Raw genomic sequence first — 27,371 nt, 5'->3', positions numbered from 1 at the left:
CCGCATCGCACCTTCCCCGCCCATTGGTACACATTGGATACACATGTTATCAGCTTGGATATATTTTCAAAGCCAACCATGTATTTCAAGAGTCACGCACCGAAATTTAGTTTACCCCAAAACCAGAGGATTGTAAATGCAGAATAAATATGTGAATACCAAAGAAATAAGGATGGAACTTTGGAAAACGAAAATAAACACTAATAAATAGGAGTAGATACTGTGGAACTTGATTCTGGGAAAAATGCCAAATGGAAAAAAGAGGCGATGTGCCTTAAGTTGCGTTGTGATGGAACTATGCAGCAGGTTTTTTCTGGCTCATTCTGGCTGACTCTTAGCTGGAGGTAAGAGTCAGCCAGCATAAGCCAGGAAAAAGTAGGTTTGGTCTTTACGACTGGGTTGAAACGGCAACGCTCGTCACACCAGTGCACTCAGAAATTTCAAATTACTTTCATACCTGGCAAAGTCCTGGTGGAAATATGCGTGCGTGGGTGGGGGGACATACCTGGAGAGCGTTATGCTCTGAGCTACGCTTACCTGACACTGAAAGGGATTGCTCGGCCAAATCGTGTTACAATGTTTCCCAAACTACAGGGCAAACCGCATTGTCAGCAGCGAACTCCGTATAATGAATAGAAAGAAGTGCACTATGTCACTAGACTGGCCCACGGGGAAAGTCTGCCTTAACAGTACGGCGAGAGGGGAAGAGGCAGACAGCCAGGTTGTTGGATCTCACGTGGTTTTATGTGAAGATGCCATGTGTGTGGGCGGTTTTGGTGTGGTTGGAAGGGCGAAGCTAAAGATATGAGGTGGAACAACGCCTTTAAAATGCCGAAAGAAGAGGCGATGGGTAGATATGTCACGTGTCAGCACACCAATGAAGCGGCGTCGTGGCAGCTGGCGGAGATGTTGTCTTACAGCGGCTTCAATCCTGACCTCCGGTGGTGTCTGCACGTCCTCCCTGTGACCAGACGGGTTTCTTCCCAATGTGGGGTTCTCGAGTCATGCAGTTGTACCGCACATTAATGGACCTTTCGTCCCGCAGTGTCAATGCTTCTCTACTTTCTGATCAACACTTAATCCCATTTGCCCGAATAAGGGCTGTATCTTTCTATATGCTTTGCCTACTCAATTACCTGCCTAGATAGCTCTTCAAGGCAGTGATTGTATCTGACTCCACCAACCTCATCTCGCCGCGTGTTTCAGATATCAACGGCCCTCTGTATATACACCCACATACCCCATATACTCCAACCCCGAGCACCATCAGCACCGCACAGACTGCAATCGACATCCAATGAGGACGTTGCAGTTCCAGACTACCACCGCTGATGCTGGTACTCAGAGCTACATTCGGCGCTCTTCTTGTCGTATTTAACCCGAAGGTGAGATTTGATCCATTTAACAGGAAAATATCCTTCACCTTCACGTAATATCATAATAGAAAATAGGTGCATGTTGACTAGTCGGTCCCTCAATCCTCAGTGAAATATGATCATGCCTTATCTGCACAGGAGTCATCTTGCTCTTTGTGTCAGCTAAATGCACTCCATTTCCTGTGCATCAGTTGACCTCCTGCATGCTTAGTTGTGTTACTCTATCATTTTACAACCTCAAAAATTGTTCATTATCCCTTGACAAATATTATTCGCATAAATCAGAGGTGCTGAATAAACCAGCTGCCCAGGACACCCCCACTGTCTGCGCTCCATCCAACGTCACACGTTCCCTTACATCGGCTTCATTAGCTTCATAATCGTCAGTTTTGTTTTCAACCTTGTGGTCCTGGGTTTCAGACCCTGGGTTTTGGGTGATCCGAGAGCCTATCTTTACCACTGAGAGCCAACAGTTACGGGCTTGCGAGAATAACGACAGTTTACATAAATGTATTGGGAGAAGCGTTGATACGTTAAAGTATTTGATAACTAATTGGATTAGTTCGGCAGAACATTGTGGGCTGAAGGTCCTCTTCCTGTGTTGTACTGTTCTGCGTTCTCTGTTTCAAAGGGAGTCGTAGAGCAAAGACTACACAATTTAAAATGCAGATTAAATGCTGTTCTAATAAAATACGGACGGTACTTTGGAATATCCATATTAACTGGAGGAAATGCTTATCAGCATTCCGGGTGTCATGCCAATATTGGTTGCACTTTAACTGGAGGGGAACCAATACCGTACCAGGGAGGTTTCGCTCGTGCTACTCAGCAGGGTTTAAACAAGTTTAGCAGGGGGATGGAAACAAGAGCACTCGGTCAGAAAGTGGAGGGATTGAGAGGAAGGTAGCTGTCATGATCAGTAAGTCTGCAAGGAAGAATGGGCAGGAGCAAAGGAATAGACACGATGGCATAGACGGGTTGAAGTGTTGTTATTTCAATGCTCGGAATATTAAGGGTGGATAAGTGCATGGAACTATGATGATATGGCCATTGCAGAGACGTGGTTGAGAGAGAGAGAGAGAGAGAGAGAGAGAGAGAGAGAGAGAGAGAGAGAGAGAGAGAGAGAGAGAGAGAGAGAGAGAGAGAGAGAGAGAGAGAGAGAGAGATGAATGGGTCTTTAATTTTCCAGGGTTTCGCTGTTTCAGAAAGTATAGAAAGGGAGGTGCAGGGGAAGGTGGTTGTTGCACTATTAATCATGGATAATATCACAGGTGCACATCCACTGAGTCTCTATGGGTAGAACTCAAAAATAAAAAAAAGACCAATCACTCTGATGGAATTATACTACAGACACCCCCCCCCCCCCCCGTCCCCACCACGAATAGCCACGGGATATTGACGAACAGATATTCACAGATTAAGGAAATGTGTGAAACAAACAGGGCTGCTGTCGTGGGTGACTTCAACTTCCTCAATATAGACTGGGGCTCCTTAAGCGGGGAAACAATCTTAGGTGCATCCAAGACGTTTTCTTAAATCGATGTAGATAGTCCAATGGGAGGAGGGGACATACTTGACCTGGTGTTGGAAAATGAGCCTGGCCAGGTTAGTAACCTTTCAGTGGGAGAATATTTGGGGAACAGTGACCATAACTCCTTACGTTTTAAGATTGCGAGAGATTGCGAGAGATTGCGGTAGGGACATGTTCTGCACGGCTTTGTGGGCCGAAGGGCCTGAATTGTGCTGTAATTGTTCTACCTTCTATAAGGATAATTTTAGACCTTGCGGGAGGGTATTAAATTGGAGCAGGGTAAATTACGACAGTATTATGCAGGAAGCAGGGTGAGTTATTTGGGAGCAGTTGTTTTGGGGGCAAGTACAAATCTTGCATGTGGATAGTGTTTAAAGACCGTGTGTTTAGAGTACAGGCAAGGGAACCTTGGATGTCGAGAAAGCTTGTGAACTTCATTAAGAAGATAAAGGAAGCGCTTGTAATGTTTAGGAAGCTAAAAATCAAATTGAGCCGTTGAGGAAAATAGAGAAGCCAAAAAATAACAAGAGGGAAATTGGAAGAAAGAAGAGGGTTCATAAAAAGTCATTGACAAGAGAATCCACAAGCATTCTATACATATATCAATAGCAAGAGGAAAACTAGGGAGAGGGTCTGACCACTCAAGGATAAAGGAAATAACATGTGCTTGGAAGTGGAGGATGTGTGGAGGTCATATATGAGTACTTTTCGTCTGTATTTACCTAGGAGAAGGACGCGTGAAGGATAATGAGATCAGTATGAAGTGTGCTAACTAATACGCTGGTCACTTTGATATAAAGAAAGAGGTGGCGTTGGGTCTCTGAAAGAACATTGAGGGGGATAGTCACCAGGGCCTGATAGTCATCCGAAGTTATTGAGAGAGGCAAGAGATGACTTTGATGGGGCCTTGACCAATATCGTGTCATTTCCAGCCACAGACGAGGGCCCAGAGGACTGGCGAGTAGATAATGTTTTTCCATTATTAATGAACGGAACTAGTGATAATGCCAGAAGCTATTGACTGGTGAGTCTCACGCCAGTGGTTGGGAAGCTATTGGAGAGGGTTTTTAGGAATAGGATTTCTGAGCATGTGGAATTCTATGGCCTAATTTGGGACAGTCGGCATGGCTTTCTGCCTTGCTAACGATTGAGATTTTCGAGGTGAAGAAGGTGATCCATGAACGTAGAACTCTGGATGTTACCTACATGGATTTTATTAAGGTATTTGACAAGGTCCCTCGTGTTAAACACCCAGAGGATTAAGATGAATCGGATCCACGGTCATTGGCCATTTGGATGAAGAATTGACTTGCCATGGAAGACAGAGGGTCATACAGGACTGCTTCTGGCTGGAGACCCACGCCTCGTGCTGTTCCGCATACATCCGAATTGTGACCTTTGCTGTTTGTGATATATATATAAAATCTGGATGAAAATGTGGAAGGGTGGGTTAGTAAGTTTTCAGACGATACAAGTATTGGCAGTGCGGTGAATAACGTGGATGATTGCCAAAGGATACAGTGGGATATAGATCAATTGCAGATGTGGGCGAAGAATTGGCAGATGGAGTTTATTCAGACCCAGTGTGAGTTGTTGTACTTTGGGAGATCAACTGTCAAGGTAGAGTACGCTGTCAATGGCAAGACCACTAACGGTGTTGATGCACAGAGGAATATTGGGTTCCAAGTCCATAGACTGGACAGGTTGATGGGATGGTAACAAAGGCGTATGGCATGCTTCCCTTTATTAGTCGAGGCATCGAGTTCAAGAGTCGGGAAGTAATGTTGTACCTTTATAAAACTCCACTTAGGCAGGATCTGGACAATTGCATTCAATGCTGTTCGCCGCATTATTGGACGGATGCACGGGTATTGGAGAGGCTACACCAGAGGTTTACCAGGATGCTGCCTGGATTAGAGAGCATGTGCTATGAGGAGAAGTTGGACAAACTGGGTTCATTTCTCCGGAGCGGAAGAGGCTGAGGGGAAACCCGGTGGTGGTGTACAAGATCATGAGAGGTATAGAAAGAGTAGATATCCGAAACCTTTTTCTCAGGGTCGAATTGTCTAATACTGAAGGGCATTTAAGGAGAGAAAGGGTAAGTGAAGAGGAATTGTGCTGGCCATGTGTTTTACACAGAGAGTGATGGGTGTTTGAAATGCGTTGCCAGATGTAGTAGAGGAGGCAAACATGATAGAGTCGTTTAAGACGCGCTTAGATAGGTACATTAATGTGCAGACAATGGATGAATATGGACATTTTGTGGGCAGAACGGATTAGTTTATTTAGACAATTAATTATTCGTTCAATTATTTCGGTACAATATCGTAGGCTGATGGTCTTGTTCATGTGCTGTACCGTTCCATGTTCTGTGTTCTGGGAGAATTGGCTGAATTCGACGATCGCCTTTCTCACGAACTTGATTGAGTTTTTTTGAAGAAGTGACCAAGAAGGTCGATGAGATCAGGGCGGTATACGTACTCTATATGGATTTCCGTAAGGCCTCTGATAAGGTTCCGCATGCTAGGCCTCTACTGAAAGGTAGCATGGGATCCAGGAAGGGCTGGATAATTGGATACGGAATTGGCTTGATTTTGGGAAGCACAGGGTGATGGCGGAAGGTTGTTTATCAGCCTGGAGCAGCGGTGATCCTCAGGGGCTGGTGCTAGGCCCAATCTTATTCATATCAACGATTTGGATGAGAATGCACAAGACATGATTCGATCCCTTCATTAACAGGGCATAAAATGTAAGGGCAATTAGTTTATGGTACAGCTTTCTATGACGTAGGTTCGGCATCTCCTCTTAATATTGTTAACATACTCAAGTTCCCAACATTTTGGTGCTCAAGATTAAATCTTTCCCATTGCCAGGACCTCCGTTCCGACCCTGCCTGGTGTAATCCGCCCCGTTCATGTAAATTATCTTTGCCAGCACCAGTCCGGAATTGGAATTCTAAATCCCTCTCCCCGACACCGATTCTGCTCTCTTCTGCTGACCCTGTACTCACCGGCCTGCAGTGCAGGCCCGCACAGAGCCGCAGAGAGTTGTGTATCTGCTTCGCAGCTCCACTTACCCGTATGTAACCTGTGGCACTTGTCTGAGTGGCGTTTGCACGTTCTCCCTGTGACAGCGTGGGCTTCCACCCTGTGCTCTGGTTTCCTCCAATATCCAGAAAATGTGCGGATTATCGGGTGAATAGAGAATTGTAATTTGCTCCTTGTGTGTCGATAAGTGACCAATCCTGGTGGAGTTGATGGAACAGTAGGGAGAATAAAAATGGAGAGTGTAAAATTAGTGAAAAATCTGGGTTTTACGGTCGACGGACACTGAGGGGGCAGGGTGACCGATTTCCCTGATGTACATCCTTATGACGAATGTTTAATAGTTTGATCCCCTGTGTGTTTTATATTTGGCTCCTCATCTCTAAAATTGATATTGCAGTGGTACGTCCCTTATGTGACAATGACGCCGTTATCGACGTGTAGTGTGATCACTGGATGCTTACCCACCCCCATCTCCGCTTCAAAATATCTGGTAATAGCTCTGAAACAGCTCCTTGACCTGACCCCCAAGGAGGCACCATGCCATCTCGGAAGCCCGTTTGTGGCAGAACCATTTTACGAAGTAATTTCTCATTACCATCGCTCTCACATCAATTATCCGCTCCTTTGCAGCAGAACCATCCGCGATGGCACGAATTTGGCGGCTGTGACTTTGCCTTGGAGGTCACCCTCTCCCCGACCCCCAATGACATTGACGGCGATGCATGTGTTTAGGTGGAAATGGGACCCGCTAGTTTTAATTAGCCTGGTTGCGGCCATTACTTCCGACGTGACCACCTCTCTGACCGTGTCTTCAGTTCTGGTCGCCTCATTATAGGAAGGATATGGAAGCATTAGAGAGAGTACAGAGGAGATTTACCGGGATGTTGCCTTGATTGGTCAGAATGTCATGAGGATAGGTTGAGCGAGCTAGGGCTTTTCTCTTTGGAGAGAAGGAGGATGCGAGGGAACTTGACAGAGGTGTCCACGATGATAAGAGGCACAGATCGAGTGGACAGTCAGAGACTTTTTTCCCAGTGCGACAATGGCTAACACGAGGGGACATAACTTTAAGGTGATTGGAGGAAGGTATAAGGGGTAAGTTTTTTACACAGAGACTGGTGGGTGCCTAGAACGCACAGCCTGCAGTACTTGTGGTGGCAGATACATTAGGGATATTTAAGAGACTCTTAGACACATGAATGATAGAAAAAGCGGCGGCTATGTGGGAGGGAAGGGTTAGATAGATCTTAGAGCAGGATAAAATATCGGCACAATATTGTGGACCGAAGGGCCTGCACTGTGCTGCAGTGTTCTATGCTCCATATTCTATGTATAACAATAACAGAATACGGAGTAAAGTGTCACAGCTGCAGAGGAAGTGCGGTGCAGGTAGAGCATAAGGTGCAAGGTCATGAGCAAATAGATTGTGAAGTTCAGAATCCATCTTATCGTATAATAGAAGGAATGACATTCTGCCATGGCCTATGGGGGCATTTCACCTGCTAATCGCGTATCCTAGCATTTACCAGTGGGCCCACATTAGCTGAGGGTGACTGAGGAACAACGTGGGCACAATTCCTAACCGAAAAATCACTAAACTAATTTACAGCACCGACACATACATTTCTCTCAACATTCAGGATCTCTCTTCTGTTAAACAAACCTACTTGTAGAGTTGTGCCCTGTAAAGAATGTTAGTATTTTGAGCCGACAGAAGATTCACAAGGAGAATAAAAACATTTAAAGATCATCAGAAATAGCTGGTGTGAGTTTTACAGTTGAAATGTATACCTGACCAAGTGACTGAACATCATTCTGAAAACAGGCAAAACAATGCTTTCATTTTTTTTGCATCACCGTGACAAAAAATAAAAATATCGAAACAATCAGGGATCATTTCAACAGGGAATTTAATCGGCTGTCGTAACCGACAAGTTTAGATTTACTGTGCATCAGCTTTGAAAAATGTTGCAACCTCAATTACTCTATGGAGACACCGCGGGGTATAAATTGAAATCTCTGGGAATGCTTCATTAGCATCTAATTCTGAAACACCGACTGCAAGACGAAGCCAGCGACAATTGATTGAGAAGATGCTGGAAACATTTGACAGGATCGAGGAAATATATTATGTCAGCATTGCTGTCATTGGTGTTCCTGGTGAGTGATTAAAATATTTAAGTTTGAGGAAACGTGGACTTTAGTTTGTGTTTTGCCTCCCTGTGCTGCTGATCGAGGGTGGTCTCACGGTTACTGGTGTGCAGACGTTAAATTAGTGACAATATTTTGTTCAGGTCACCTTCCCGAAATACTCGGTGTATAATTTTCATTGATTTATACGAATCTGAAGTTTCTTAACCAATAATCAAGTGGTTATTTTCTGCGCTGTTTCTCAGTGAGTCCTTGAGAGACACAGCCCGAAAGAAGACTTTCACGTCGACCACCAAGCACCCACTTTACACTAATCCTGTAAGAACCCATTTCTTCTCTCTATATTCATACACAGCTCCCGAACTTTCCTTGATTCTACTACGCACCTACACAAGGGACAATTTACAGTGGCCAATTAACCGGCCAACAACACGCCTGTAAAATGTTGGGGGAAAGACGGACACGCTGGGAAAACCGACTTGGTCACAGAGAGAAGGTTCAAACTCCGCACAAACAGCACCCGTGGTCAGGATCGAACCAGAGTGGTTGAAACTAGGAGGCGGCTGTTCTGCAAGTTGCGCCGCTGCGCCACCCTATTGCTGGACAAAAGTGAAGTTAATTCTCTTGTACAAAACATTACTGGGATTATTCTTTATCATTCGAAGCATGCGAGTTTCGCAGGATGAGCTGGCATTTAATTGCCCATCCCTGGCTGTTCGAGAGAATGTGGTGGGGAGGTACGGTTATTGCCGATAGCGTACAGACGGCGTGTCACTAATGCAAGTGGCTAACACATTAAGTGGAAACTATTGTGTAATCCTGCTGATCTCGATCCATATGGAGCTGCATTGCGTTTTCCTCATGGAATCTGTGGCGAAAAGAAAGATTTATGTCGTTAGATTAAAATGCAAAGTGAAGAGCCAGTGAAGTGAAATTGGTTCACTTGAGCAGTTTCTGATTTGATTTAGGTTAGCTAATCACTGACGGCTTAACAGCAGGGCAGAAAATTCACAACCTCATAAACTACCGTTCAGCGATCAGGAAGTCATTTTGAATAATGAAGGTGACAACCTGTGCAATCTGACTCCCTTAACACAGTACCCCAAAGAGATTCCGCTTTTTCCAAGAGCTGTTAAAATACACCATTTGACATTGCGATACAAATGTCAATTCATATCTGAACTCCCAGTCTGCAGGTTTGTTAGCTTTTCAACTATTTGTTTAAAGTACCAATCATTTGGATTCTTGTGCAAGTTGTGGTTGACTTTATAGTATCATTGAGTCATTGCGTCATCCAGCATGGAAATAAACCATCCGGCCCACGCCAGCACGCCGAGCAGTGGGCACCCATCCGTCATAATTCCAACTTCCAGCATTTGACCGACAACGTTCCATGAGTAGGCTATTCTGTTGCCTCACCTTCTTCAGCAACGCATTCCAGGTACCCACCGCTGTGTGGGAGAAGAGGTCCGCTAAGATTTCCTCCATTTCTCCGTCCCCTAGTTTTGTTCACCTCTGAAAAGGGGGAAAGTTTGCAGCAGTCAAACCTACCTTACTGATCATAAGTGTATATACCTCAGTCATATCCTCACTGAACATCTTCCATTCCAGGGAAAACAGACCTAGACACTTCGGTCTCTTCTCATACTCCATGGTCGGCAACATCCGGTGAATCGCTTCTGCACCCTCTCTAGCGCTATCAAATTGTTCCTATAGTCTGCTGACCCCGGTGTGATTCTGGAGAATTTAACTTTTCTGAAATGTTGAATAGCATTACTCTGTACGTCCTTCCTTGTGTAAGTCCGGCCCTCAGCTTCCCCCACTCTGAGACAACGTCTGTAACCGACACATTCTGTTTTATATCCGCGTGTACCGCGCCTCGCTAAATCCACTTCCTCAGGGTTTCGTCCTGAGTTTATCACGTGGTATCGGATTGAAGGTTTTGAGAAAACCAAAACGTAGATGCATCTATTTCATTCCCCTGACCTCCCAGTTTTGATGGCTTTGAAACGATGAAGAATATTTACCACGCACAACAGGGCCACTTAGAATACGCGTTCACCACACAGCATTGTGCTGTATGTTCATTATTTTCCAGTAAGTGTCTTCCCAACACTGACATAATGCTTAAAGTATATCATTAATTCATTGTTCTACTATTTGTCCTGCATGACTTCAGCTGTTGTATTTCCGAGTAAGAACAGGAATATTCACAATATGTGCAGTCGGTAGAAATGAATGGCGGATTTTCATAAGGCTTTTACATTTAACAGCATATCGATGGTGCTGTCAAACGCATGATCTCTATCCCATTTCCATGAAACGGGGAGGTTCGTCCGGCCAGATTGGCATTAGCACAGAGAGTAGAGAGTGCAGCTTCAATTTCGACACAACCATTTATAGCCCTGACCAAGATTTTACTCTCTCGTGTCAGAGGCGGAGAGCGGTTACTTTTCTAGAGTCTGGTTTCACTTCTCTCTCATTTCACAGTGAATGTCGTGGCGATTTTTATCCTGTCCCGAGGAACTTGCGGGCTCTCGTCCTGTACCTTTCGTTATCTGGTTGCCATGGCAGTGGCGGATCTACTGGTGATTGTCATTGAGGTCATACTGGGGAGGTTCAAGTATTATTATTTCCCAGGATCCTTCCTTCTCATCACTCCTGTGTGCACAGTCACCATCGTCCTCTCCCGTGCAGTCACCGATTGCTCCGTTTGGTTCACCGTCGCTTTCACCTTCGATCGGTTTGTCGCCATCTGCTGCCAGAAGCTGAAAATGAAGTATTGCACCGAGCGAACCGCTGCCATGATTCTGGGAACGATCTCCACCGTACTTTGTTTAAAGAACATTCCCTTTTACTTCATAGTGGAACCCGGAGAGATCATCGGCGAAGTGCCGTGGTTCTGCGAGATTAAAAGAATGTATTACACTGAAGCCGGTTGGGTGGGATTTGATTGGCTTGACACTGTTTTAAACCCATTGCTTCCATTTGCTTTTATTTTGCTTCCCAATGTGCTGACTGTGAGACATATTGCAGTGGCCAGCCGAGCCCGGAATAGGCTGCGAGGTCAGAACAAGGGGGGCGACCGCAGTGACCCAGAGATGGAGAGCCGAAGGAAGTCTATTATTATCCTTTTCGCTATTTCCGGGAGCTTCATACTGGTGTGGTTGGTTTACGTTTTCGAGTTCATGTATTACATGATTACTGGAGCTGATCGCAACGATTACAACGACTCTTTATACATCTTCGCGCAGACGGGGTATATGCTTCGAAATTTAAGTTGCTGCACGAACACGTTTATTTACGTTGTGACCCAGTCGAAATTTAGGGCGCAGCTGATCAACGTGTTTAAATATCCGGTGACTTTGTTTATTAAGATAATTAATAAAATAATGCAGGACCGCTAACACAGACACGGGACGTCTGTTATTCTCGTTTTCAATGCATGAATGTAATATTTATCCCCATCATGCGAATCACACTATTAATCACTGTTTAACTGGCCGCATTATAGGAAGGATGTGGAGGCTTTGGAGAGGGTGCAGAGGAGATTTACCAGGATGCTGCCTGGATTAGAGTGTATGGAATATGAGGCGAGGATTAAGGTGCTAGGGCTTTATTCACTGGAATGGAGGAGGATGAGAGGAAACATGATAGAGGTATATAAAATATTGAGAGGAATAGATAGAGTAGACAGTCAGCCCCTCCTTCCAAGGGCACTAATGCTCAAGACAAGAGGGCATGGCTTTAAAGTTATAGGTGGGAGGTTCAGGGGAGATGTCAGGGGGAGGTTTTTCACCAAGAGAGTGGTTGGTGCATGGAATGCGCTGCCTGGGGTGGTGGTAGATGCAGATACGTTGGACAGGTTCAAGAGTTTGTTGGATAGGCATATGGAGGAATGTGAGATAGAGGGATATGCGGGAGGATAGGGTTAGATAGTGTGAGGGTAGTTTGATGGACGGCACAACATGGTGGGCCGAAAGGCCTGTTTTGTGCTGAATTGTTCTATGTTTCCATGGTTAAGATAAGATATCTTTATTAGTTACATGTACATCAAAAACACAGTGAAATGCATCTTTTGCGTAGAGTATTCTGGGGGCAGCCCACAAGTGTCGCCACGCTTCCAACATAGCCTGCCCACAACTTCCTAACCCGTATGTCTTTGGAATGTGGGAGGAAACCGGAGCACCCGGAGGAAACCCACGCAGACACGGCGAGAACGTACAAACTCCTCACAGACAACGGCCGGAATTGAACCTGGGTCGCTGGCGCTGTAATGGCGCTACGCTAACCGCTACACTGCTGGGCCTGGATATTAAAGGTTCAAGTGATATATTTTGCTGGAATGTTTCCGCATTATAACATGAAAATAAATAAATTGAGCAGGATTGATGCGGGGGATCTGAAAAAACGGGTCCTCCTTCAATCAGGAATCGTATTATCGGAAATTACTATTGTATGTCATGGGGTACAGAGTAGATTCACCAGGATACTGCCTGGGATGGGGCTTTCAGTAACGAGGAGAGACTGCAGAGGGCAAGGTCCGTTTCCCCGGAGGGAAGCAGATGAAGAGTGGACACAATCGAGGTCTATACAGTTATGGGCAGTCCACATTAGGTAGATTGCAGGAAACTTTTCATCATATCAAAGATAAATAAAGAAGGGCACAGTATTATGGTAAATAGTAAAGAGATTTCGAGGGCATCCCATGGGAACCTTTTCACCCAGAGGATGGCGAGTATCTGCAATGCACTGACTGAGATAGTGACAGAAGCGGAGAGGCTGACAGCGTGTAAGAAGTGTCCAGATGAGAACATGAGACGCCCAGGCAGAGAGAACGGATCGTCAAGCGCTGGAACATCGGATTAATGCGGATGGCTGCCCACTGGTCAGTGTCGGCGTGATCGTGGTGAGCCGAGTGGTCTTGTTCCACGCCGTATGACTCCGTGGATTTATGCTGATGTCAGCTACGATCCCCGGCACCAAGGCCAGGTTGAAGCTAGATCAATACGGCACTTGCCTCCAGTAAATATTTAATTTTTTTTAAAAAAATTATTTACAGTGTGGTAACAGGTCCTTCCGACCCAACGAGTCCACGCCGCCCATTTTAAACCCAAATTAACCTACCCCTACGTCTTTGGAATGTGGGAGGAAAGCGGAGCACCCGGAGGAAACCCACGCAGACACGGGGAAAACGTACAAACTCCTTGCAGACAGCGACGGGAATCGAACCCCGATCGCTGGCGCTGTAATAACGCCGCGCTGACCGCTACGCTACCGTTTCAAAAATTGGTAACTATCTCCCGTTTGAAGCAAATTCATCGGCCCAATTCAGTCGAGTGATCAGTCACCGGACCACAGCATCGAAACAAAACTTCCTTTGAGCAAGAAGATAAGAACGTATGAAATCGGAGCAAGTCCAGGCCACTCGGTTAGACCAACCTGCTCTGTCTTTCATCAAAACCATGACTGATCTTTTACCTCTCACCATGTTCTCTGTGCTATCGCCATCCGTTAATGTACGAAAATTTCTCCATCTCCGTTTGGAATAAACACATCGATTGAAACAGCAGTACCCTCCAACAGAGAGAACTCCAAAGAGTCTCGACCCTTTAAGTGAGATTATTTCCTATATTCTCAGAACATGTACGAATTATCATTACAAATATTTATTATAATTTTATCAGAGTCCTCGTGTGGGGAGCATCTCGAATACATGCAGCTTGGGTACAAAAGACAATAAATGTGTCGGATTCGACGCGCGCTCAAAGACACACAGAGCCACAGAGCAAAGAACTAGGTCCTTCGGTTTACCAAGTCCACGTCTATCATTAAGTACAGTCTACGCTAATCCCAATTACCAGTATTTAACCAGTAGCCTTCCATTCATTAGAGATTCCTCTGCTTGCCCAGATACTCCACAACCGTTGAGAGGGTCTGCCTCCACCATCCACTCCGGAATCCACCCCACCATCCAGTTTCCAACCACCTTTTCGGTATAAAAAAGCTTCTTCAGATTCTCTGCGTTCGAGCTTCAGGTATTTCTGTTCCGGGGAAACATTTCCAAATACTTCCCCTACTTACGCTCTTCTTAATTGTTCACGCCTCTATGAGGTCACCCCTCAAACTCCTTCACTGCAAGAAAAACAAAGGAAGCACATCCAGTCTCTCCTTATAACTGAGACGCTTCATCGCAGAAGCCATCCAGTTGAAGCTCCTCTCCAACCTGTCCAGTCCAACTACGTCGTACATATAGTGTGGCGAACGAGAACTCTATACTCCACCATAACCACTCTTCTATAAAGGTGCACCATAACCTTCATGTTCGTATATTATATGCCAGTTAATAACAACTTGTACTCCATATGCATTATTCGCCGCCTTGGTTTCCCGTGCTGCCATCTCCAGCGGTCTCTGTTCCGCTGTATGCCCTGAGGCCCCACATTCTATGTCTTTGTCCTACTGGTTTCAGTGTTCCTAAATTCAATCGCCTAACACTTATCAGGATCAACATCCACCTGACATTCTCTGCCCAATTTGCTTACTGATCAATGTCATCTTGTAAACGACGGCTATCATCCTCACCATAGAACATAGAACAGTACAGCACAGGACAGGCCCTTCGTCCAACACTGTTGTGCCGACATAGCTAATCCCTAATAACTACAGAATACCCATATCCCTCCATTTCCCTCTCATTCATGTGCCCATCGAAGCCCCTCTTAAAAGTCCCCAATGAATTTGCCTCCACCACCCTATCAGGCAGAGCAATCCAGGCATCCACCACTCTCTGACTAAAAAACTAACTGTTCTGAACTTACCCCCTCTCACCTTAAAAACATGCCGTCTGGTGCTGGACCGCTAATAATGGGACAAAGGAAATCCACAATATTACGGATGTTCGAGGCATTCTCCTTCTTCCACTCATATGATATTCGGAAATGTGTGTCTTATTCTTCTAAACTGTGGTGATAATGTTTTAAAATAGCAGAGAAGAACGTTTCACAATTCCTATCATGACGAACAAGCTATTGGAGAAACTAAGGAGACAAAAAGCAGAAGTCTTCAGGACCGGATGGCCGACGTCAATTGATAAAGTACGTGGCTGAAGAGCTGGTAAAGACTCTTATTGCAGTTTCTATTCAGATTTCACTGAGTCCCAGTGGGTAGAGTAGATCGGAAAGCAGCTAATTGATCCTTTTGTTCAGGAACGGAGAAAGACGGTGAGAGGGAAGCTATGGATCAGTAACTGTAACATCTAATTCTGGCAATATGCTGGACCGACATACAAAGAGAAAAGATCTAGCCATTTAAAACTTCAGTCAATCCAGATCAATGCGATTTTATAAAAGGAAAATCTTGTTTGACAGACTTGCTGGTGTTATTCGCACGCGCAGCAAGCACAAACAAATGGAGGGTAACATGTCGAGGCGTGAATTTGGATTTCTAGCAGGTATTCGGTAAGGTGCCACATAAAATACTTGTGCAAGATAAGAGCTCGGTGCATTAGGAGAAGTGTGTCAACATGGACTGAAGACACGATCTCATCACACTGAAGACAGAGAATCGAAATATGTGAGTCTTCAATCCACGAGGATGTAACAGAGGATTACCACAATATTCAGTTGATCGCCCTCAGTTATTTGTTACCTCCAATATTGACTTGGATGGTAGGACAGTCAAACTTATCCAAGCTTGCTCATGGCACGGGAATTTGTACGAGAATGGGAAGGCGGGACTGCGATGAAGATATTTAGACGGCAATAGGATACAGATAGATGAGTGAGTGGGCTAAAACCTGGCAAATGGAGTATACTGTAACAACGCATGAGTTCATTTACTTAGCGAGGAAGAATAAGTAGAACAGACCACTATCTGAATGGAGAAAGATTGCATAGATAATGACGCGGTCACTTAAAGCTCAGGTGGCTTATGATTTCTTCTCGGAGATGGGGGGGAATCCTTGGGACTCTCATCCCAGAACTGCTGTCGGGTAATCTTTTGGAATGAACGGGTGTGGTGGTGGTGGTGAGAGCCAAGGTCGACTGACTCAAAAGAGCTGGGACCTTGGGCGGATTAGACATGATATTCAATGGTAGGAGAGCTTCAGGGACCGAGAGGCCTTTGCCTGCTCTTTCTTCTGCTCTTATGCATTCCAAGAATTTTCAATCCCTCCATATACAGCATCCTCGCCACTCCTGGAAGCAGTATGGTAAATGGTCGCTGCGTTCCCGCTCCGGTATATATCTCCTTCGTTTGGCTAGCAGACAAAAACATTACTCACCAATACCATCTACAATTGCAATATGACACCGTTACTCCTGCAATCCAAATCTCGCAAGAAAGGACAGTACAACATTTGCCCTCCTAATCGCTGCCTTACTTGATTATTGGCTTCATTGAGTTGCGTGCAAGTGGAGAGAGGACATTTGAACACCAACACTAACTTGTTTTCTCTTCCTATCCCACCCACCCCCCTACGCCCGTTTACGAGAAGGGTGTTAGACCCGAAAATTCAACTCTTGCTTTTCTTTCCACAGATGCTGCATGGGCTGCTGAATGTCTCCGGCAGTTCTGTTTTTTTTTAAACAGATTTTCATCATCTGCATTTTTGGTTATTTTCACTTTTGCTCAGTATTCATTTCACTCCTGATAAAAAATAAGCAAAGCCTTTTGTCTTCCCAAGTTCTAGCTGCACCTGCGCGTTTGCTTTCAGTTCATTTGAACAACAACATTTCCCAAGATTGTATCAGCTCATGAAAGGCCGTTCTTATTTGTGTATCTGCTACAGGTAGTTCAAGTCGTATCATTTCCTTTTTATTTTTTATGCATGCCAGGAGCACTTGTTTCATTTTTAATCGAAATTTCCTCAATTTAAAAGGACAGATGTCACTCGGTTGAAAACGAAACACAGATTCAGCTGAGGGGAGAAAGGATTTTACAGAAATATAATCGTCTTCTTGTAAGCAATGACACTACTGCTGACAAACTGTAATTACATAATTTGGTCAGTGATCTGACCAGAGCTGTCCATACTCTCGGGATTTCCAATTTAATCCTCGAGCGAAATATGCCATAATGGTACAGGGATTCAATATGTTTCACATGACTTTTTTCTTCGTTTTCCTCCCTATCCTGGGCGTTATTGTAACCCTGACGTCCCCATGGAGATGTCGCAGGGTGCAAATGGGACTACGAAAAATACCGCTCATTCAAAAGGCGTTCTTTCAGAGAAGTTGATTGCTGCTCAAAGCGATTGATCGCCTGTGCAGAAAATGCTTGAAGCCTTCTTCAGTAACCGGAAATTATCCTGTCTAATCATTGCCGTCATTGGCGTTCCCGGTAAGCAGTTCTGGAAATTTTCCAATGGTTTTCCAGTGTGTATATGATTGTCACCCTGTGTCTCCAAAAATTTATGTGCTACTAATTTGTCCTGGATTACTTCGGCACTTTATCCTGTCCATGCAAACCGGAACAAACAAAAACACAACCGACTGACTAAATTGCAGAATTGTTTTCGTTTTAGTGAATGTCGTACAGAACTATATCAGTCAAATGTGCAAAGAAATCTCGAGCTCTGAATTGGTGGGAGGATAAATATAATGAAAGGAAACTGTATCCGAACAAACAAGCAAATGTTACCAAGGGTATCTGTGACTTCAGAATTGTACTGAGCGTAGCTCAGCAAACTAAGCTGATCAAACTCATTCTATTTAAAGTAATTATTTAGAATGGGATAGACCCGTACGTTGTATGAATTATTTTGTTGTTAAGGGATTATTTTATTTATATTTGTTCAGGTTGTTTATGCGGGAGGTAAAATGTTGTGATATAAGGTGTTTCCTCGTTGAATTTTATTAGCTCAACCGGAGGTTAAATGCTGTCTGCAACTGATCGGGAGTTCAGTTCTGGAAACGTCTCAAAGTCTTTCTGCAATCACGAGCAAAAATTTCATTCGATGATTGTTGCCAGCTCATCCATTCGCCTCTCAATGCGTTTGGAGTGCATGGTTTCTCTCGCTGAATTGTATCATCTTGCCATTGCAGGGAATCAGCATAGGTCTGTGGTTCTTGATTAATTAAATGTTACAACTAAATACACTGACGAGCCATTTGGTAAATATGATATGGAGTGTCCATGGATATAGGTCTGTACACTAGCTCTGTGATTTAAGTCTATGTGTAGACACGTACTAAGAGCAAAAGGACATTCAAATCCCTTCAGATGGATAACGAGTCAAGACATATTCATTATCTTGTCGCTATTTTAGAACACATAACATAGAACAATTACAACACAATTCAGGCCCTTCGGCCCACAAAGCTGTGCCAAACATGTCCCTACCCTAGAAATTACAAGGCTTACCCATTTTACTCAGCTCCATATACCGATCTAACAGTCTCTTGAAAGACCCTATCGTATCAGCCTCCACCACCGTTTCCGGCAGCCCGTTCCCCGCACTCACCATTCTCTGAGTAAAAAACTTACCCCTGACATCTCCTCTAAATCTACTCACCAGCACCTTAAACCTATGTCCTCTTGTGGCCATCAATTCAGCCCTGGGGAAAAGCCTCTGACTATCTACCCTATCAATACCTCTCATCATCTTATACACCTCTATCAGGTCCCCCCTTATCCTCCGTCTCTCCAAGGAGAAAAGGCCGAGTTCCCTCAACCTGCTTTCATAAGGCATGCTCCACATCCCAGGCAGCATCCTTGTAAATCTCCTCTGCACCCTCTCTATGGCTTCCACATCTTTCCCGTAGTGAGGCGACCAGAACTGAGCACAATGCTCCAAGTGGGGTCTGACCAGAGACCTATATAGCTGCAATAATACCTCACGGTTCCTAAATTCAATTCCCCGATTGATGAAGGACAATACACCATATGCCTTCTCAACCACAGAGTGAACCTGCTCGCCACTTTGAGCGTCCTATGGACTCGGACTCCCAAGATCCCTCTGATCCTCCACACTGCCAAGAGTCCTACCATTAAGACTATATTCCGCCAACATATTTGGCCTACCAAAATGAACCACTTAACATCTATCTGGAGTACGTTGGTAAAGCTGTGTATAATTTCCCAAGTGTCATTCGTAAAACTGCAATGGAGAGCCAAACTTCGTTCCTAAACAGAATGCGCAATAATTTGCATTTTAGCTCCAGAATTGACAGAACAGTTATTGAATTCTATTTTAATTCTTCTATTTACCGGTATATCCATTTGAAATAATTTGTGAATGAACAGGCTTACTTATATTTATTTATTTTCACATGTACATACCGCATAAAAGGAAGAAATTTGGTCCTTCGTCTCAATATCAGCTGACGGAGGAATCCCAATACTTCACTAATGCTCATTGTAACTTATTCCCCACGTCCTATTTCCAGTCATTTCATAAACAGGTCGCTCTCAGTTTAGAGGCTGTGAACAGAGTGATACTGCAGGAAACAGCGAGTGCGCTCCAACTGATTATAATGTGTATCAATGATTTGGCTAAGGGGACGACATGTAATATTTCAAGGGTTGCTTACCGCAGGAAACGAACTGAGAATGTGAACAGCGATGAAGATGTAAAAAGTGGGATGCGAATGGACAACCAATAAGCCAGGTAGTGTGCTTTGGGAAAAGTGAGAGTGACCGCATTGGTGGAAATAAGACGCAGAAATGGCATGTGTGACGAGAACTTTTAAATGGTATGTGTTCAGAAAAAAAATCCGAGCTGCCAGGGTGTCCGTGTACACAAATAGCTGCAAGGGGAAAGGGAAGAGATTTAATGTGGACATGAGGAGCAAATTTTCCAGTCAGAGGGTGGTCAGTGTATGGAATGAGCTGCCAGAGGAAGTGGTTGAGACAGATGCATAAACAACATTTAAAAGCTTTTTGGACAGGTACATGGATAGGAAAGGTTTAGAGGGATGTGGGCCAAACGCGGGTAAATGGGAATTTCTTAGATCGGAATTATGGTCGGCATGGATCAGTTGGGCCGAAGAGCCTGTTTCCGTGCTGTATGACTCTGTGACTCTAAATCACTGGGAGCTAATATGAACGTCTAAACAAAGCAATGAGGAAGGTTAATATTATTTTGGCCTTTATTGTACTATGATCTTGGCACAGGAATATGCATATGAACAGAATCACACCACATGTGAAGTATTATGCACAACTTTCGCCTTCTTAGGTTGTTATATCCCTAGACTGCTTTCCACTTCGATGGAATATTGGTGAAACGTATCAACGTCACGCGCAGGGTCTCTGCACCGTCCAGGACTGGAATCTGTCCGTTGCCTCGGGAATAGGGACTGAAAACTGGAGAGAGCTGTGCTGCCACACCGAATTTTGTCATCCAAATGCAGAGATGATTTTGCAATTTGTGACTTTTGCAGCTCGGATTAGCCATTTTCCTTTATTTCAAGACAAAAGAAACACGGAAGGGACCTGGCTGCGGAACGAACTGAGAATAGTCTTCGAGAGAACACAGGCGCCCGTGAGTGAATCAAGTTCTGCCAGCTAATGGAAAACGCAGAGGAGCAATATCTGAAGTTAAAGTTGAATTTATTGTCATTTTCAGAAGTACATGTGTGCACAGATGCAACGAAAACTTACTTCCAGCAGGATCACAGGCACACAGCATCAGATGCGCAACATTCACAAGATAAACATAAATTAAATATAAATTAAACACAATTTACTCGAACTGACGAAAATATGCAATCAGACCACGGAATACCAGTTGAAAGAGATAATTTCAAGATGAACAAAATTGAATGGAATTAAGTGGGAAGACTTGAAAACTGAATTGAGGAAATTGAATAAGAGGAGACGCAAAGCACAATGCAGGCAAATGTAACAGATATATTCGCGTGCCCCAAACTGCAGCTCCGCTCTGTGAGTTCAGCCCTGGGTAGGGGTGTGAGGTTAACGCGGAAACTGAGGAAAAGCTATTGATTCAAATGCATTAACTTACCACGCCCAAAGGAGCTCAGAGAGAACAGAAACATAAACCCACATGGACTATTCCATAATTAAATTCTTTCATTGTAATGCTGGTGTTAGATCATGTCTTACTTAGATCTTGCAACCGTTACGAAATATATATGTAGATAGCCATACCTGGTGGAACTGATTTCCAAAGTTCTTGAACGAATCTTCACAGGCCATGATCTGGAGACATTCAGATCTGTCTCTGGCTACGTTCAACACACACAAAAATGATGAAGGAACTCATCAGGTCAGGAAGCATCTATGGAGAGAAATAAAGAGTCGACGTTTTGGGTCTAGACCCTTCATCCGGCTCTGTCAATTGCTTTGTTTATTCAGCAACCACATTATGGCGGTTACCGGGTACTTAGTTATGTTTAATAGCTGCTCTCTGAACTTGGATTGCGTCACTCTATTTCAAAGCAAGGAGTATTGTAGGTAAGGCAGATGAGTTTAGGGCGTGGATTGACACGTGGGATTATGACATTATTGCTATTAGGATGCAGGAGGGGCAGGACTGGCAGCTTAATGTCCCGGGGTTCTATTGTTTCAGACGTGATAGAGGGGGAGGATTGAAAGGGGGAGGAGTGGCATTACTAGTCAGGAAAAGTATCACAGCTGTGCGGAGACAGGACAGCCCGGAGGGCTCGTCTACAGAGGCCATATGGGCGGAGCTAAGGAACAGGAGAGATGTGGCCACATTAATAGGGTTGTATTATTAACCGCCCAATAGTCAGAGAGAATTGGAGAAACAAATCTGTAGGAAGATGGCAGACAGATATAAGAAACAGGAGTTGTGATAGCAGGGGATTTTAACTTTCCGCACATTGACTGGGACTGCCACACTGTGAAAGGGCTGGATGGCTTGGAATTTGTCAAATGTGTTCAGGAAAGTTTTCTAAATCAATATATAGAGGTACTAACGAGAGAGAATGCAATACTTGATCTCCTGTTAGGGAACCAGACAGGTCAGGTTACAGAAGTATGTTTAAGGGAGCATTTTGGGTCCAGTGACCTTAATGTCATTAGTTTCAAGTTACCTATGGATAAGGACAGGTCTGGTCCTCGAGTTGAGGTTATAAATTCGAGAAAGGCCAATTTTGTGGAAATGAGAAAGGATCTAGGAAGAGTGGATTTGGATGAGTTGCTTCCTGGCAAGGATGTGCTCAGTAAGTGGAAGGCCTTTAAATGCGAAATTTTGAGAGTACAGAGTTTGCATGTTCCTGCCAGGATTAAAGGCAAAGTTAAAAAGCATAGGGAACCTTGGTTTTTAAGGGATATTGGCGATTTGCTTAAGGAAAAGAGAGAGTTGTGTAGCAGGTATAGGCAACTAAGAACAAATGAGGTACTTGAAGAGTATAGAAAAAGTAAGAAAATACTAAAAAGGGAAATTAGGAAGGCAAAAAGAAGACTTGAAGTTGCTTTGGCAGATAATTTAAAGGAAATTCCGAAGGGTTTCTACAAGTATACGAAGAATAAAAGGATAGTAAGGGACAAACTTGGTCCCCTAGAAGATCGGAGTGGTCGTCTATGTGTGGAGCCTCAGGAGCTGGGGGAGATCTTAAACAATTTTTTTGCATCAGTATTTACGCAGGAAACTGGCATAGTGGATATGGAAGGAAGGGAAACAAACAATAGAGTCATGGAACATATAGAGATTAAAGAGGAGGAGGTGCTTGCTGCCTTACAGCGAATACAGGTAGATAAATCCCCTGGGCCAGATAAGAAGATATTTCATCGGACATTGATGGAGACTAGTGTAGAAATTGCAGGGGCCATGGCAGATATATTTAAAACGTCCTTAGCCATGGCTGTGGTGCCGGAGGACTGGAGGGTATCTCATGTTCCGATTTTTAAAAAAAGGATCTAAAAGTAAACCAGGTAATTACAGACCAGTGAGCATGACAGCAGTAGTGGGTAAATTATTGGAAGGTGTTCTGAGAGATCGGATATACTAGTATTTGGACAACCAATAGCTAATTAAGAATAGTCAGCATGGCTTTGTGCGTGGTAGATCGTGTTTAACGAATCTTGTATAGTTTTTTGAGGATGTTACCAAGAAACTATAAGAAGGAAAGGCTGTGGATGTTGTCTACATGGACTTTAGTAAGGCCTATGACAAGGTCGCACATGGGAGGTTAGTTCAGAAGGTTCACACACTAAGTATCCATGGAGAGGCTGTAAACTGGTTTCGAAATTGGCTGTGTGGGAGAAGACAGAGAGTGGTTGTGGATGGTTGTTTCTTAGACTGGAGGCCTGTGACTAGTAGTGTGCCTCAGGGATCTGTGCTGGGGCCACTGTTGTTTGTTGTCTATATCAATGATCTCGATGATAATGTAGTAAATTGGATCAGCAAGTTTGCTGATGATACTAAGATTGGAGGTGTAGTGGACAGCGAGGAAGGCTTTCAAAGCTTGCAGAGGGATCGGAACCAAATGGAAGAATGGGTCATAAAAAGGCAGATGGAATTTAATGCAGACAAGTGCGAGGTGTTGCACTTTGGAAGGACAAATCATGGTAGGACATACACAGTAAATGGTAGGGCACTGAGGAGTGCGGAGGAACAAAGGGATCTGGGAGTTCAGATGCATAATTCCCTGAAAATGGCGTCGCAGGTAGACAGGGTTGTATAAAAGGCTTTTGGCATCCTGGCATTCATAAATCAAAGTACTGAGTATAGGTGTTGGGATGTTATGGTGAGGTTGTATAAGACATTGGTGAGGTCAAATTTGAAGTATTGCGTGCCGTTCTGGTCACCTAACTATAGGAAGGATACCAGTAAGATTGAAAGACTGCAGAGGAGATTTACTAGAATGTTGCTGGGTCTTCAGGAGTTGAGTTACAGGGAAAGATTGATCAGGTTAGGACTTTATTCTTTGGAGAGCAGAAGAATGAGGGGAGATTTGATAGAGGTTTACAAAATTATGAGGGGTATAGACAGAGTTAATGCGAATAGGCTCTTTCCACCTAGATTAGGAGAGATAAGTACGAGAGTAATGGCTTTAGGGTGAAAGGGGAAAAGTTTAGAGGGAACATTAGGGGGATCTTCTTCACTCAAAGCGTAGTGGGAGTATGGAACGGGATGCCATCTGATGTAGTGAATGCGGGCTCACTCTTGAGTTTTAAGAGTAAATTGGATAGATACATGGACGGGACAGGTCTGGAGGGTTATGGACTGGGGGCAGGTAAATGGGACTAGCGTAATAACATTTCGGCACAGACTAGAAGGGACGACTGTCCTGTTTTCTGTGTTGTAGTGTTCTATGGTTCTATTATTGCAGCTGCAAGGATCAGTTCCTCCAATATTAAAACGGAAGATATTTAGAACCGTCGTGAACCACAAAGAACAACGCTTCGGAAGATATTGAAAGCTAAAACTGTCACTTTTCCACTGCTCTCAATCTCCAGGTGGCTGCAACTTCTCTCCTTGCTCTCACAGAATCCCTTGCGGAATTAACAGCCAATAAGTCGCGCCTGACTGCCGGTGGATTGAGAAACAGAACAGAGCCAGCGACTCGGAGGTGCATCGTGACCTCTGGCGGCGCCGACGTGGAATTTGCACGTTCTCCCCGAGACCGCGTAATTTTCCCTCGTGCTTATTGGTTTCCTCCCATATTCCCCAAGAAGAAACATGCGGTGTGGAAGGAGACTGTAAATTATACCTCGTGTGTAGACAAGTGAAAGAACTGGCTGAATGGCGAGTTGTTGTTGGACATGTATCAGGGCTAAAATGGGTTAGATAGGATTGGTGTGAAAATGCAAACAATTGGCAGCGTGGACTCAATGGTCGCAAGTGCATGAGTCTCGGACAGAGCAAACGTGATGTCTAACTTGCAAAATCCCACCCAACCGCGCTGGATACAATAACCTGGATTTAATTTACAAAACGGGAGCACGGGCCTGTTACCTCCCTCATGTTGTGATAAATTAGGAAACCTATTTAAACACATCCAATGCGGAGTGCAATCAAAACCGGAGTTATAGATTTCATGGTGCAGTATTTTGTTTGGGGGGGGGGGATGCGGAGAGGTAGAATCGCACACATGACCTTTGCCTCTCACTTTACACCACCACGATTCTCAATAGTTTTCTCCTTATTGGTCAACGACTTCTTTTCAATTTATAGCATTGCATTCCCCTCTGAGAAGGTCGTCGCACCGCTCGTCGGGATATGAAACACACGCAGATTCGAACACAGAGCAGTTTACGTTCGGTGAGCAAGCGTGCCCGGAACATATTTTCACTGGGTACTTCAACACACCCATTCTGACGGCTCCCCAGACAATATTTCAATCGGGCACCACTTGATATGGAGGTGTATAAGCTGATTAGAGGCATTGATCGTGTGGATTGTCAGAGGCTTTATTTCCCAGGTCTGAAACGGTTGCCACAAGAGGACACAGGTTTAAGGTGCTAGTGAATAGGTATAGAGGAGATGTCAGGGGTAAGATTCTTATCCAGAGAGTGGTGAGTGCGTGGAATGGGCTGCCGGCAACGGTGGTAGAGGCAGATCCGATAGGGTCTTTTAAGAGACTATTGGATCGGTACATGGAGCTGGCAAAATAAGAGGGCTATGGGTAAGCCTCGTAAATTCTTAGGTAGGGACATGTTCGGCACAGCTTTGTGGACCGAAGGTCCTGAATTGTGCTGTAGGTGTTCTATGTTTCTATGTTTCTAAAACTGTTCCAGAATTGCAACTTGCAGAGTTCAGGAGCTGATACCGATTAAATTTGTCCGAATTTGCTGTATTTTCTTTAATGTTCCCAACACTCCATTGACATTCTTTTGTTAATTACAATTAATAATTCTACATTTATAGCTCTGCAGTAATTTTCATCTTGCTCCGCCACCGATTTTGTCGTTAACCCTCCTAATAATCCTTTCCTGTACCACTTTTCCCTATATTATCTGCGAGCGATCGTTTCTACTGCTGGTAAGTGTTGGATGACGCCAGAGACTGAAAAAAATAACCCTAGGATTCACTGGTCAGGCACGCATATTCTAATGGATGGCGCGGATGGTGGGAGCAAACACAGCCAGGGAATACTTGGACGTCTTCGGATTATCTTCAGCGAAAAAAAGGGCCAAAGTGTAACGGAAGGGTGATGTCCCGCGTTAGGAAATCAGTGTATCGAAGAATTCGGGAACCCAGCTGAGTTATTAAAGGAAACGAAAACTCTTTTCCAGTTCATCCGGATACATGCCCGGAACTTTAACCTTGGTATGAAATGAGAAAGAAAGACTGAGGAAGTTCGTGCTCGCCATTAGAGCGGAGCTGGGCAGTGGGAGTCGATTTGAGCATCTCAGTGTTTAATTGAATTACACCGGATGTAGGAATTTGAGTCATGGTCATGGAGCTACACAACTCAGAAACAGCCTATGTTATTAACCATCCCCATGCCAACCATCGTTCCCATCCATACCAACCCAATTTTCCAGCCCTTTGTCCGTCGCCTCCTATGACTTGGCGTACGGATGCTCGCTCTAAACATTTCTGAAATGTTCGGAGAGTCTCACACCTACCCCGTCTCGGGTAATGCATTCCAAGTTCACCCACCTTTGGGTGAAAGACAATTCTTACTCTCCTGGTGACATAGCTCCTTCAAACCTCGACGTAAACCCATGCTTCTTAGTTTTAGATTGTTGGGACATGGAGGAAGCTGCTTCGCATCTACCTTTTCTTTGCCTCTTCGTTATCTTGTATATATCTACCAGGTCTGCATTTAGCAACCAGGTCTCTCTAGTCTTTCCTCATAAATGAAACACTCCATTCCAAGCAGTATCGAACTTTAATTCGTCGGAATATCATGTTCAGAATGGATGTTTCCATTTATGTCAAGGACGAAAGAGGCAAAGAGAGACCCTACTAAACTGTGACCTGATCAATATGGACACACCGGAATGTTTTCTGAAGTATGTGAAGTTACACCATACGAAGATAAAGAGAATTGAGAAATAAAGAGGCGTTTAGCCAGAAGGTGACAAACGAAACCATTGCAAGATGGTTCATTAATCTGCGGTTAGTTCCGCAGCTAATCAAGCCTGACAACTCCAGCAACCTGGATTCAATCCTGGCCTCAGGTACATTTGCTCTCTGTGTGAAGCGTGAAAATCTGGATTTCCTCTGGGGCTCCAATATCTCAAAGACAAGCAGGTTGGACACTAAAATAAAAAGAAAAATCACCTCCTGTAGTGTGCAGAAAGGAGAGTTAATGGGAATGCGGGAGAATAACATGGGATGATTGTAGAATGATTGCACATGGGTGCTGGATAGTAGAAGGTCGA

This window comes from Pristis pectinata, chromosome 46 (genome assembly GCF_009764475.1).
Source record: "Pristis pectinata isolate sPriPec2 chromosome 46, sPriPec2.1.pri, whole genome shotgun sequence".
Lineage (NCBI taxonomy): Eukaryota > Metazoa > Chordata > Chondrichthyes > Rhinopristiformes > Pristidae > Pristis > Pristis pectinata.
This window is presented reverse-complemented; position numbering follows the sequence as displayed.